The sequence below is a fragment of the Elephantulus edwardii genome, unplaced genomic scaffold, assembly GCF_000299155.1.
Source record: "Elephantulus edwardii isolate Elephantulus edwardi_28Jun2011 unplaced genomic scaffold, EleEdw1.0 scaffold00039, whole genome shotgun sequence".
NCBI classification, from domain to species: Eukaryota; Metazoa; Chordata; class Mammalia; order Macroscelidea; family Macroscelididae; genus Elephantulus; species Elephantulus edwardii.
In genome coordinates, this window is record NW_006399789.1 from 12,600,557 (window position 1) to 12,612,566 (window position 12,010).

A 12,010-nucleotide genomic window follows, 5' to 3' on the forward strand; every position below is an offset into this window, starting at 1 on the left:
AGCAAGGTTGTGTCATCTGCATAACCTGCAGGTTATCGATGAGTGATAATTTGTTAGGATTCTCAAAATCACATGCCAACGTATAGTCAATGAAACACAGGCAAAAAATCTTTTTGGTTTTTTCTATTTTCAGCCAAGATTCATCTGATCTCCACAATCAATCTGACCTTCATTCTACATCTTCCTCTTCATTTGGATTATCATCAGTAAAATTGTTTGTGTTAATAAAATAATGATGTTATTTGGTAATTTCTACATTCTAATCAATCATCTGTCTTTGGGATGGAGACATGCATGGCTCTTTTACTTGGTCGCATAGCACTTTTCAAATGTGGGGGCATAGGTACCTCCAATCTCTCATCATTTATTATAACATTTCACTTGGTGTTCCATCATTCCCTGGAACCTCATTTTTCTCCACTGTTTTCAATACAGATTAGATTTATTCCTTTAATATTATCAGTCCTTGATCATTTTCTAATTACTAAAATTCCTTTTGCTACAGAGACTTTGTGCAATCCTTTCATCTTTTTTAATACCTATATCTATGTTCAATCTTATTCCTAGAACACATTAATTTTATGAAAAAATTATGAATTATATTACAGAAAACTTATTCACTGTTAGTCAAGGGGTGTAAAATGCATACAAATTTTCTCACAATTCTACATATGTGATTGTCCAGTGGCTTTCTCTTAGCCTCACATGCTTGGGCCTGGAGAAGTCATAAGGCAGGATGCAAGAGGTAGGAGCCAAGGGGCCTGAGGCAAGTGCCTGTGAAGAGTTGATTACAATGTATGCGGAACTTTCACCTCAGCAATAACCAAAATGAGTGTGACTGAAAGAATACAAAGTGATACAAAAATCACAGCATGAGAGTAAATATCCCATAATTTCTTTTTTTTTGAAAATGCTTGTCTCAGAGAGGAATTTATGCTTGTTAATGCATATTTAAAGTAAAAAAAAAAAAGGAAGGAAGGAGGGAAAGAAGGAAGGAAGGGAGGGAAAGAAATACCTTGAGGAGATGGATTACACAGTGGCTACACCATTGTATTTCAATACAGCAGGGATTGTGAGGACGGTATAGGGTTGGGTGTTTCATTCTGATGTACAGAGTCTTCAGGAGTTGGAACCAATTCAATGATACCCAGCAATGATAACAACAATTATTCAAATGTCAAAAGTTATTTGTGATTTCTGTTGAAATTCACTCGTATAGTTCATTTTTTTTTTTTGAACTTTCATTTTAAGCACTCTTTGTTGTATCTTTATTCAGGACAAATCGGGGAGGGGGCCTAAATTGAAGATGTTTATCTTCCTAGAAAAAAAATTGTGCTTCTAATAGAAGCATGGAAGTACTACTGACTTCTGACATCTTGATCCTACTTAGAAAGCAATCAGTTTAATTACAGAGTTTATATTCATTTCTCCTATTTTCTTTTTGGTCTAAGATAGAGCTTCCAAGTTGCAGCACTAAGACAAGCCTGTGTCTTCCAAGATAAGCTACTTTTAAGTTTATTCCTGATTCTACTTTTAGCTCATATTTCTATGTTTTTGTCTTGGAGTGGCAGAGTCTTTAGTGTTTTCTCTGCAAGCCCAGCAACCCAATAAAAATGAGTTTCATGAAGAGCTCATTATTTTATTGTATTTATTTCTAGGAGGGTCCTTCAGTGTGTCTGGTCTCCTCTACTGACAGTAGCCAAATCTCTGGGCATGTAATTTTGGACAGATGCCTGGCAGTCTCTAGCTTTCTGGTCTCAAACAACATAAATGCCTCCTTTTTTATATGAAACATGTCATGCTTGTTGCCAGCCAGGCACTGCTTCATCTCTTCAGTAACTTTAATCCCTTCAGTGTAGAATTTTAAAGAATCTTACAAATGCTCCAAGACAAGGAGATAAGAAAGATTGCCAGGCAGTGGTTTTTCAGCCTTTAAAAAACTACAGTTCTCTCTCTGCTGTTTTAGTCTACAATCAAAAGCAAATGAGCCTAGTCATCATGACTTGTACCTTGATCTTATTAGATCATACTTGTCACAAGATAAGAAGAGAGAAAGAGAGAGAGGGAGAGGGAGAGGGAGAGAGAGGGAGGGAGAGGGAGAGAGAGAGCACACTGAATACAGTGTTAATGGGAAACAATTGAAAATTTAGTTAGCAAATTCTAAAATAGTTTACAATTCTGTTTTCACTTTACAAGTCTGGCCTGCTGCCAAACAGAAAAATGAAAACCATTTTGCCATTTCAATACAAGCATCACTCATCTCAGCTTTAAATCACATGTTGAATGATTCCATTAGATGGTTATGATTTTTCTTCTGCTCTAATACAAGAATACAAAATAGTCTCTCTGCCTCTCTTTTTTACAACTATCAACCCACAACTAATAAAGATTTGTAATGTGTAGTTAGAAACATACAAGCTATCATGATGCCTTTTATATCCCTGGTTGGGTAGATGTTGGGTTGTTAATTGAAAGCTCGACAGTTTGAATCCACCAACTACTGCATGAGAGAAAGATGTGATAATCTTCTCCCATTTAAGGGTTATAGCTTCAGAAGTCCAGTGGAGAGTCACCGTGAGTCAGAGTTAACACATCAACAATGAACTTTGGTTCATATGAAATCCAAACTGAACATTTAAACTTTTGCTTCCATTTAACATCTTAAAGATACTTTAACTTTAATTCAACATTTTATTTACCTCTAAGGGGCCAGTCCTTTGAAGGGGATGTGTTATTTGAAAAGGTGGAGGATCAGCAAAGGAGAGGAAGACCTCTAAGGAAATGAACTGTTATATTGTTGTTGTCATGTGCCATTGTGTTGCCTGTGACTCATAGTGACCCTCTGTAAAACAGCTCTGAACCCTGCCCTGTCCTGAGCCAGTCTCACTGACTCTGACTTATGGTGTCAATTCATCTCATCTGGGGTCTTCCTCTCTTGCACTGTCCCTCCATCCTTCTCAGATGTAAGACACAGAAGGCTATAATATGGAACACAGTGAGAGACAGTGGTACAGCAGTGGCAAAATAATTGTAGCACAAGCCAGCAAGAACTAGTAAATGAGGATAAGACTACTGATGTGAAAATCACCTGCTTACTGAGCTTAGAGGTATAAACACTTGACCTGGAAGATCCCACACGGCCCAGAATCGGGTAGACTGCAGAGTAAGAGAAGAAGCTGTCTTTATTAAAGAACAACATATTAAGTTGTATCTATTGTTTCCAAGTTGAGCCATATCCAAACTGTACCTTGTTCTTTTCCTAATAAACCACTTAGACAAGTAGGTCTCTAACTCTATGAGAGATGGCAGCCAATTACCAAACCCGTGATGAGATGGAGACTGGAGGAAGGGGAAATAGTTGATATTAGCAATGATAGAGTGGTATAGAAGTTTGAAAAAATTGGACATTTTTAACCTCTACCTCCTAGGAACCAAAAAGAAAGAAGGAGAAAATTCTACAAGAGGCAGGATAAATAAGATATCATTTTCAAAATAATAATAATGAGACAGACAGTTCTCTCCTGGGTATGACATGTCATTGTCGTTGCTGAGTCCCATAGAGTCAGAACCAACCCATAGCTGACCCCTTGGTGGGTTTTCAGATGCAGTTAATGACACAGAAGGAGCTTGTTCATCCTTCTCCTGTGGAGTAGCTGGTGGATTTGAACTACCTGCCTTCATGATTGCAATGCAGCTTTTTGTTACTAAGCCACCAAAGCTCTACTGTAAATAAAATGATTTACACATTATGGATGAAGGTCTAATGGCCTAATAGTAAGGAGTTTCCCTGCCAACCCAAAGGCATATGGTTAAAAACCAGCAGCCACTCCATGAAAGAAAGATGGGCAATCACATATGTGTGATTTATAAAATGCTGAGAACCTGCTGAAAGGTGAGGAATGAATTACTTCCAACTTAACAGGAGGACTAAACAAGAAGAAATGTAATATGGTTATTACAGAAATTAATTTGTTTTGCACCACAACACAATAAAAGTAAATAACCCAATGAAAAATGGGCACAGGATATGGACACACACTTCACGAAAGAAGACATTCAGATGGCCAACAAGCACATGAAGAAATGTTCAAAATCCCTAGCTCTAAGTGAGATGCAAATCAAAACTATGAGATAGCATCTCATCCCAGTCAGAACAGTAAAATTTAACAGAACAGCAAGCAACAAATGATGGCGAGGTTATGGCGAAACTGGAACCCTTATTCACTGTTGGTGGGAGTGTAAAATGGTGCAACCACTGTGGAAGGCAGTATGGCGCTTTCTCAAAAAGTTGTGAATAGAAACACCAGCAATTCCACTACTGGGAATATATCCTAAAGTGAGCAAAACTGCCACCCAAGCAGATATATGCACACTCATGTGTATTGTGGCTTTGTTCACTGTAGCAAAGTGTTGGAAACAACCCAAGTGTCCATCAACAAACGAATGGACAGAGAAGCTCTGGTATAGTCACACAGTGGAATACTAAGCTGCATTGAAAAACAAGGAACTCATGAAATATTATACAAAACGGGTGACTCTGGAGGACATTATGTTGAGCGAAATATCTCCGTTACAAAAGTACAAATATTGTGTAAGATCACTGTTGTAAAACAGGTCTGACATCAGGGTTGAGGGAAGACTCAGAAAGAGGGGATAAATAATGTATACTGCATTGAAACATAGGAGTCAAAGAACTGTTTAAAAGGGATATATGATTAGGTATTATTGTCATGACAGGAGTCCAGAATGAAGGCTGCACAGTGGAATGGACTTGGGGAGAGGGATTGTATAGCAATGAAAGATTTTTTCTTTTACTTTTTAAAGAGAAGAGTGAATTGGGGGTGAAGGGATAGGCAGGGAGAAAAGTGCAACAATGAATGAATGGAAACCCTAAGTCTCTGTAAACTTTCATTAAAATGAATTTTAAAAAAACCAAACAAATGACACCTAGAGCCTTCTCTGCACCAGTCCCAGATCCAGGAGTTTAAGGAGGCCTTCAACTTGATTGACCAGAACCGCGATGGCTTCATTGACAAAGAGGACCTGCACGACATGCAGCCCTCGCTGGGGAAGAACCCTACAGACGGGTACCTGGAGGGCATGATGAGTGAGGCCCCGGGGCCCATCAACTTCACCATGTTCCTCACCATGTTTTGGGAGAAGCTGAACGGGCACTGACCCTGAGGATGTGATCTGAAATGCCTTCGCCTGCTTTGATGAGGAAGTCTCAGGCTTCATCCACGAGGATCACCTCCGGGAGCTGCTTACCACCATGGGAGGCCGGTTCACGGATGAGGAGGTGGACGAGATGTACCGAGAGGCACCCATTGATAAAAAAGGCAACTTCAACTATGTGGAGTTTACCCGCATCCTTAAAAATGGAGCCAGGGACAAGGACGACTAGGCCACCCCTAGCTCTCCCCTGTACCCAGGTCCCTATCCTCGCACCTCCCCCCTCCATGCTCACCTCTGTGCCCTGTCTCTGCCCACGCCCCCGAAAGACCCAATTAGAGGTTCATTCCTCTGAGGGATAAGGCCCTAGCTCCCCATGCAGTAAGGGCTAGTACCTGGGCAGTGCCAAGCAGACACTCGGTCACCTTAAGGCACACATTCCCCCCCATGACCCAGAGACCCTGGAAGCTAGAAGAAATCATTGGCTTAGCCAAGGAGACCATCATCGAGAGATGTTGCAGAAGGACAAGATTTAGACGGACCAGGCGAAGGTTCCTCAACGGAGCTCTGTGCTTCCACCTAGGAGGAAGGTGCCCTGTGCCACCTCAGGCGTGTCCCCATGCAGGGTGTGAAAGCCCTTTCCCAGCCACTGCCACAAACATAAACCTCACCAAGGACCTTCCCCTACACCCTGCTCTGCCACTAGGCCACCAGAACACACCTCATCGCACCTTGGGCTTACATGCAAGAAGATGCATGTGGCATGGAATTTGTGCAGGAAGGCGAATCTCAAATAGAAGTCTGAGCACTAATAAAAAACAAGAACAAAAACAAAAACAAACCCAAACAAACAAAAAAAATTTAAAAAGAGACTAAAACAATTGATCAGAAGAAAGATGTGGTAAAAAAAAATTACTTTGTTTTGTTTTTCATAGTTCATAAAGAGGTTGGGTAACAACTATGTTGTGACTAGAAATGTTTTCTTCAGGAAGGTCATGTGTTTTTTTTCTATCTTACCTTCTCATATTCAGGTAACACATACTCAATTAAAAAGCAAATTACTATACAAAATGAGTAATAGAATGTGTACTTCTCCTCTCTGTTGATTCTTCATTCATTTTAGGAAACTGCTCTTGAGTTTGCACCTTCTGTCTTTGGTTTTTCCTTTTTAACTGTTACCTTGTTTTTTAACTGTTTTCTTCAAATTACAACTATCTCCAAATGACCTTAATTCAACTGCCTTTAATTATAACGTGAAATGCATTTTTCCCATTTTTTTAAACTAAACTTTATAACAATGATGATCTCATTGCTATTCTGAAGTTCAAAACCGCATTCAGAGCTACTAATCCACTGTGGCTTTGTGCCAGTGTTACTCCTTTTGTTGGTGTGCAAGAGCAGTGGGGAGACCGATACAGCTTTCATGCATGCCTTTGTCCTACTATCACTCAAATACAAACAGTGAAATTAATCCAAACATGCACTAACATAATGTGAAATGTCATTGCTATTTTATGTATTCTCTTTATTTGAAGAAATAGAATACTTCCACAAAATTCTGTTCAATCTCAAAGATGTTTTATGGAAATAAAGCTTGTCACTAACACTTAGTACATGTTTGTTTTTGTTGTTCTTATGTACCATTGAGTCGCTTGCGACTCATAGCGACCCTACGTACAACAGCCCTAAACTCTGCTCTGTCCTGTGACAATCACACTGTGTCTGACACTCCCATCCCAATTATCCCAGCCACTGAATCAATCCACCTCATAGAGGGCCTTCCTCTCCTGCACTGTCCCTCCACCCTCCCAAGCGTGATGTCCCTCTCTAAGGACCGGTCTCTCCTCACAACATGTCCAAAGTATGTTAGACAGAGCCTCAGACTCCTTGCCTCCAAGGAGCCACCTGGTTTAATCCTTTCTAGGACGAATCCGTTTGTTTTCCTGGCAGTCCATGGTATTCTCAATACTCTTCTCCAGCACCACAGCTCAAAGGCATCAATTCTCCTCCTATCCTCCTTGGTCATTTTCCAACTCTCTGATGCATAACAAGTGATTGCAAAGACCATGGCCTGCATCAAATGCACCTTAATCTCCAGAGAGACACCATTGCTCTTCAGTACTTTGGAGAGGTCCCTAACAACAGACTTTCCCATGGCAATGTGCCTTTTAATTTCCTGGCCACTGGTGCCAAGAGTGTTGACTGTGGAGCCAAGCAAACTAAAGCTGTGAACAATCTCAATCTCTTCATCATCCACCCTGATGCTGCCAATTGGTCCAGTGGTGAGAATCTTTGTCTTCTTGACATTGAGCCTCAATCCATATTGGAGGCTGCAGTCCTTGACCCTCTGCAGCAGGTGCTTCAGGTCCTCTTCAGTTTCAGCAAGCAGGGTTGTGCCATCTGCATGACACAGATTGTTGATAAATTGTCCACCAATCTTGACTCCACATTTCTCCTCATAGAGCCCAGCCTCCCGGGTAATCTGTTCTGCATATAGGTTGAAAAGGTATGGAGATAGGATGCATCCCTGGCGTATGCCCTTCCCAATTTTGAACCATGCAGTGTTTTCTTGCTTTGTTCTGGCGACTGCCTCCTGGTCCAAGTATAGGTTTCGCATTAGAACGATCAAGTGTTCTGGGATTCCCATTCTTCTCAGAGTCAGCCATAGTTTGTTATGATCCACACAGTCAAATGCCTTTGCATAGTCAATGAAACACCGATAGACGTTGCTCTGGTATTCTCTGCTTTCAGCCAAGATCCATCTAACATCAGCTACAATATCCCTAGTACCACGACCCCTTCTCAATCCAGCTTGGACTTCTGGTAGTTCTCTGTTGATGTGCTGTTCCAGTCGTTTTTGGATAATCTTCAGTACTTAGTACTTAGTACATATGCCACCATAATTTCTTGTGTCAATGAGGGCTTTCTTACTATTTTCCTTGCTATGAATTTTGATCTCTGTTAAACAATCATCTAAGAGGTAAAGCTAATCTTTCTTTTAAAATATACTAGTTTATTTCCAAAATTCAAATACATTTTTTTCCAGAACAGATTCTTCCAATTCCCCTCACCTCTCCCATTAAATTGTACAATGACATAATTACTCCCTCCTCCCCCTGCACATCCTCATCCTTCTGCTTCCACCCTCTCCATTCCCTTGGATTCTTATACTCATTTTACAATAATGTTTTTATTCAGCATTTGTCGCTATCGGTCTATGTTAGTTTACTCAAATTTGATTCACTCTTTTAAAAATTTCCTTGCTTCCTACAAGGTCTTCCATAATCTTGCCTGTGAGAAAAAGAGGAGACTATCTTCAGCAGTCTGAACCACTTGCCATTGACTGGGATCTCCTCTTCCGTCTCGACCCTTATGTCTGTGCGATGTGGAATCAAAGAACTTCACTCTTACATCTTCCCTTGACCTCTTAGAATTTTATAAGATTAATAACCATTTCCTATGGTCCTTCTAAAAACACTCAAACTTGGATTCCATGCCACTTGTAGGTGTCTGGATGGCACAAATGATTTTGATTTATCTATTAATCAGAAGGTTTTAAAGTACCCCAGAGAAATGCTGATAAATATGCTTATATAAAGGTTGCTGTTATTAGATGTCATTTATACAGTCCTAATTCATAATAAATTTATACAGTATCGAAAGAAATTCTGTTCACTCCTACACCATCCTCATAGTTGTATCAGTTTTTCTTCAGTCTACCTTGTTCTTTATCCAGTTTTCATGTGCTTATTATAAGGTGACTGAAAAGGTCATGATAGGGTTCAGACACGCTTGAGTCCTAAAAATGACATCTCTCGTTTCTAACATGCTATAAAGGTTCTTTGCAGCAGATTTGACCAACACAAAATGATGTTTGATTCCTTAACTACTGCTTCCATGGCTATTGACTGTGGATCTAAACAGGCTTAAATTCTTGATAGCATCTATAATTTCGATGATGTTGTCCATCGTCTCACCTGTGGGGATATTTTCTTGTCTCTGTGTTGAGGTATAACGCATGCAGAAGGCCTGGATCTTATAAATATTTTAAGTCTTCTTCAAGAGGTCATGCCATCAGTTTATTGCTTATTGTTAGAGGCTTCCATTAATCCTTAGGCTGTGTCTTCACATAATTCTGCTTCTTAAAGCACTTACTATATCTTGATGTGTATCTACCCTGATTTCAAACAGCATTATTTTGAAAACTGCATTTTAAAAACCCTGTGCAGCAGTTAACTCTGCAAAACACAAGTTTTTCGAGTCAGAATCAACCCTATAGAAATGAGTTTGAATATTTAATTAATACATGTTTCCATAGGATTCTATACTTAACTATAAAATGGTCTTAACTTTATAAATTGACTGCTCATTTCTTTTTCCATATATACTACAAGTTATTAAGTCCTTACAGGTAGGGCTTTATCTGCAGCAAGATTATTCTGAATGTACTGTCTAGAACCAGCTAAGTATCCTTCCCCCAAAAATCATTAACTGTTAAATGAACAAAAAGGTTTATCAAAATGTGGGTTTAAAACATTGTAGTTTAATCAATATTAAGCAGTAGTTACTATTACAAAACTTCATGAAGCAATGATAAGGGGGCAAGATATATAATGCACCTGTTTTATGATAGACTTTAAGTAAATAACTAGAATCAGATAAGGAACACATTTTAAGGGTATTCTTAAGTTGTGCTTCAAGAATCTTGCCAAAATTGGAGAAAAATAGTAATAAACTCAATCTTCAAGGAGCGTGATCATATTCTACAATGCATGATTTGCCTTGAGATAAAGACAAATGAGTTCATGATTTATAAAAATATTTAGCTACAAGCTTAAAAACACTGAAAGTAAACATATTTAATTTGACATTCAATAAACTGCTTTTCCTGAAAATCAAACTATTTGAGCACAGAGCTACATTAAAAAAAAAAAGGGCAGGTGTGGTTTCTGCAACCCTAAAAGTACCAATTTGGGATATTGTGAGCGAAGAAGGAACAAACTAAACTAAACCATGAGAAAATGTACCTAACACAGTTTTTACAACTTTCAGAGGTAGAACAAGCTTGCTATTGTTAGCCAGGCTCGTGGTAACCTTACATTCACCAGAACCAGACACTACCAGTCTTGCTACACACACACAATTTTTTGAAACCATTGTTGCAGCTACTGTGCCAACCCAGCTCATTGAAAATTTCCTTCATTTTTACTAATCCACTATTGTTTTAAAACATATGAAGTATATTTTATTATTCTATTTTACACTTCATATTTTATATTCATCAGTTAAATCCAATGACTGTCTCCATTCCACCGTAGTATCTTTAGCTTTGCTCTCCCATGAGGCTACATCTCGAAATTGGCCTTCCCTATGGAATATGTGGTAGCTGCATGATTATAGCAGTTCTAGACCTCACATTTGCATACCACAACATAATTACAAGAGAAAAGACTTCTTTCTCAGAAGATCCCAGCAACTTTTCTTATGTCTCATGGACTCACATTGGGTCACATGTCACAGTGAAATAATTACTGTTGGTTCACTGATTTAGTTCTTGGTTTGTGAAGCCACCCTTGTGGCAAGGAGAATGGAATTACCTTAGATTAGACCAGAGTTTTCTCAGAAGTTGAGCGGCTTTCTGGAAGATTGCTATAAATGAAAGAAAATGAAGAAATACTTACAATGAAGGAATTGTGCAGTGGATGTTCATAAGACAACCAACAATTTCTGCTTAAATGACAATCATGTTTTAATTATTTTAGGTATCAAACGATGATAAATACCGACAATGGAATACTGTGCAACATTGACAAATAATGAATTAATGAAACACTGTGCCACATGGATGAAGCTGGAGGACATTGAGCACAGCTATATAGATCAAACACAAAAGGATAAAAATTATATGGGTCCATAATTATGATAATAAAAGTATATAATTTTTATTATACAATAATTATTAAATAAAAGTATATAAAACAGAGTGAAATGTTCTTTGATGGCTACCACAGATAAGAGAGGATTAAAATAGGAAGTAAAATCAGTGAAAAACACATGGTAAGTTGGGTGAAAGGAAAAGCTACATAAAACAAGAGTAGCTTTTATAATAACACCGCATAAAAGGAAGCGGAGCTCTGGTGTCCTCGAGTTGAGGAGTTGTACTGTCATTCCAGTAACAGAAGGTTCATATCCACCAGCTACTCTATGTGAGAAAGATGGATGCTCTCCTCCTATGTGATTTACAGCCTCTGAAAATCTCTACAGAGTCAAATATGAGTCAGCTCCCACTCAACAGCATATAATAACAGCAGATAAAGGAAGGTAATAAATAGTTATAAATAAAAATAGATGTTTCATGCTTATCCTACAGTATCTCTGATAATAAGCATTACCCTATGAATGGATGCATAAGCAGATAGAGAAGGTGAACAAATACGAGAAAGAGAAAGAAACAATGGCCAGTAGCATGCGTCAAGTTGACAAACGATATTTCCACATAAGTATTTGTGAGACAGATACTCAAATATATCGTACAGACAACAGGAAGTAATAGGATGTGAAATTATTAATCATAATTAAACACTGTAAGGGAGTATGTCTAGAAAAAGGTTGTCTCACAAAGAGAATACAGAGCTGGAGCTAAGAAAAGCAATATAACTAGAAGCACAAAAGATATATTCAAAGAAAATTACAAAACATTAAAAGAAACAAAAAAAAAAGCCTAGAGAAGTGGAAGAATATTCCCTGCTCATGGATAGGAAGGCTCAATGTTGTGAAAATGGCAATACTGCCAAAGGCAATGTACACGTTCAATGCAATCCCAATACAAATACCAATT

General features: G+C 38.7%; 1 pseudogene; it reads left to right on the forward strand.

Moving 5' to 3' along the window:
• Positions 1-705: 705 nt before the first annotated feature.
• Positions 706-5,404, forward strand: LOC102867928 (annotated as a pseudogene).
• Positions 5,405-12,010: the final 6,606 nt, after the last annotated feature.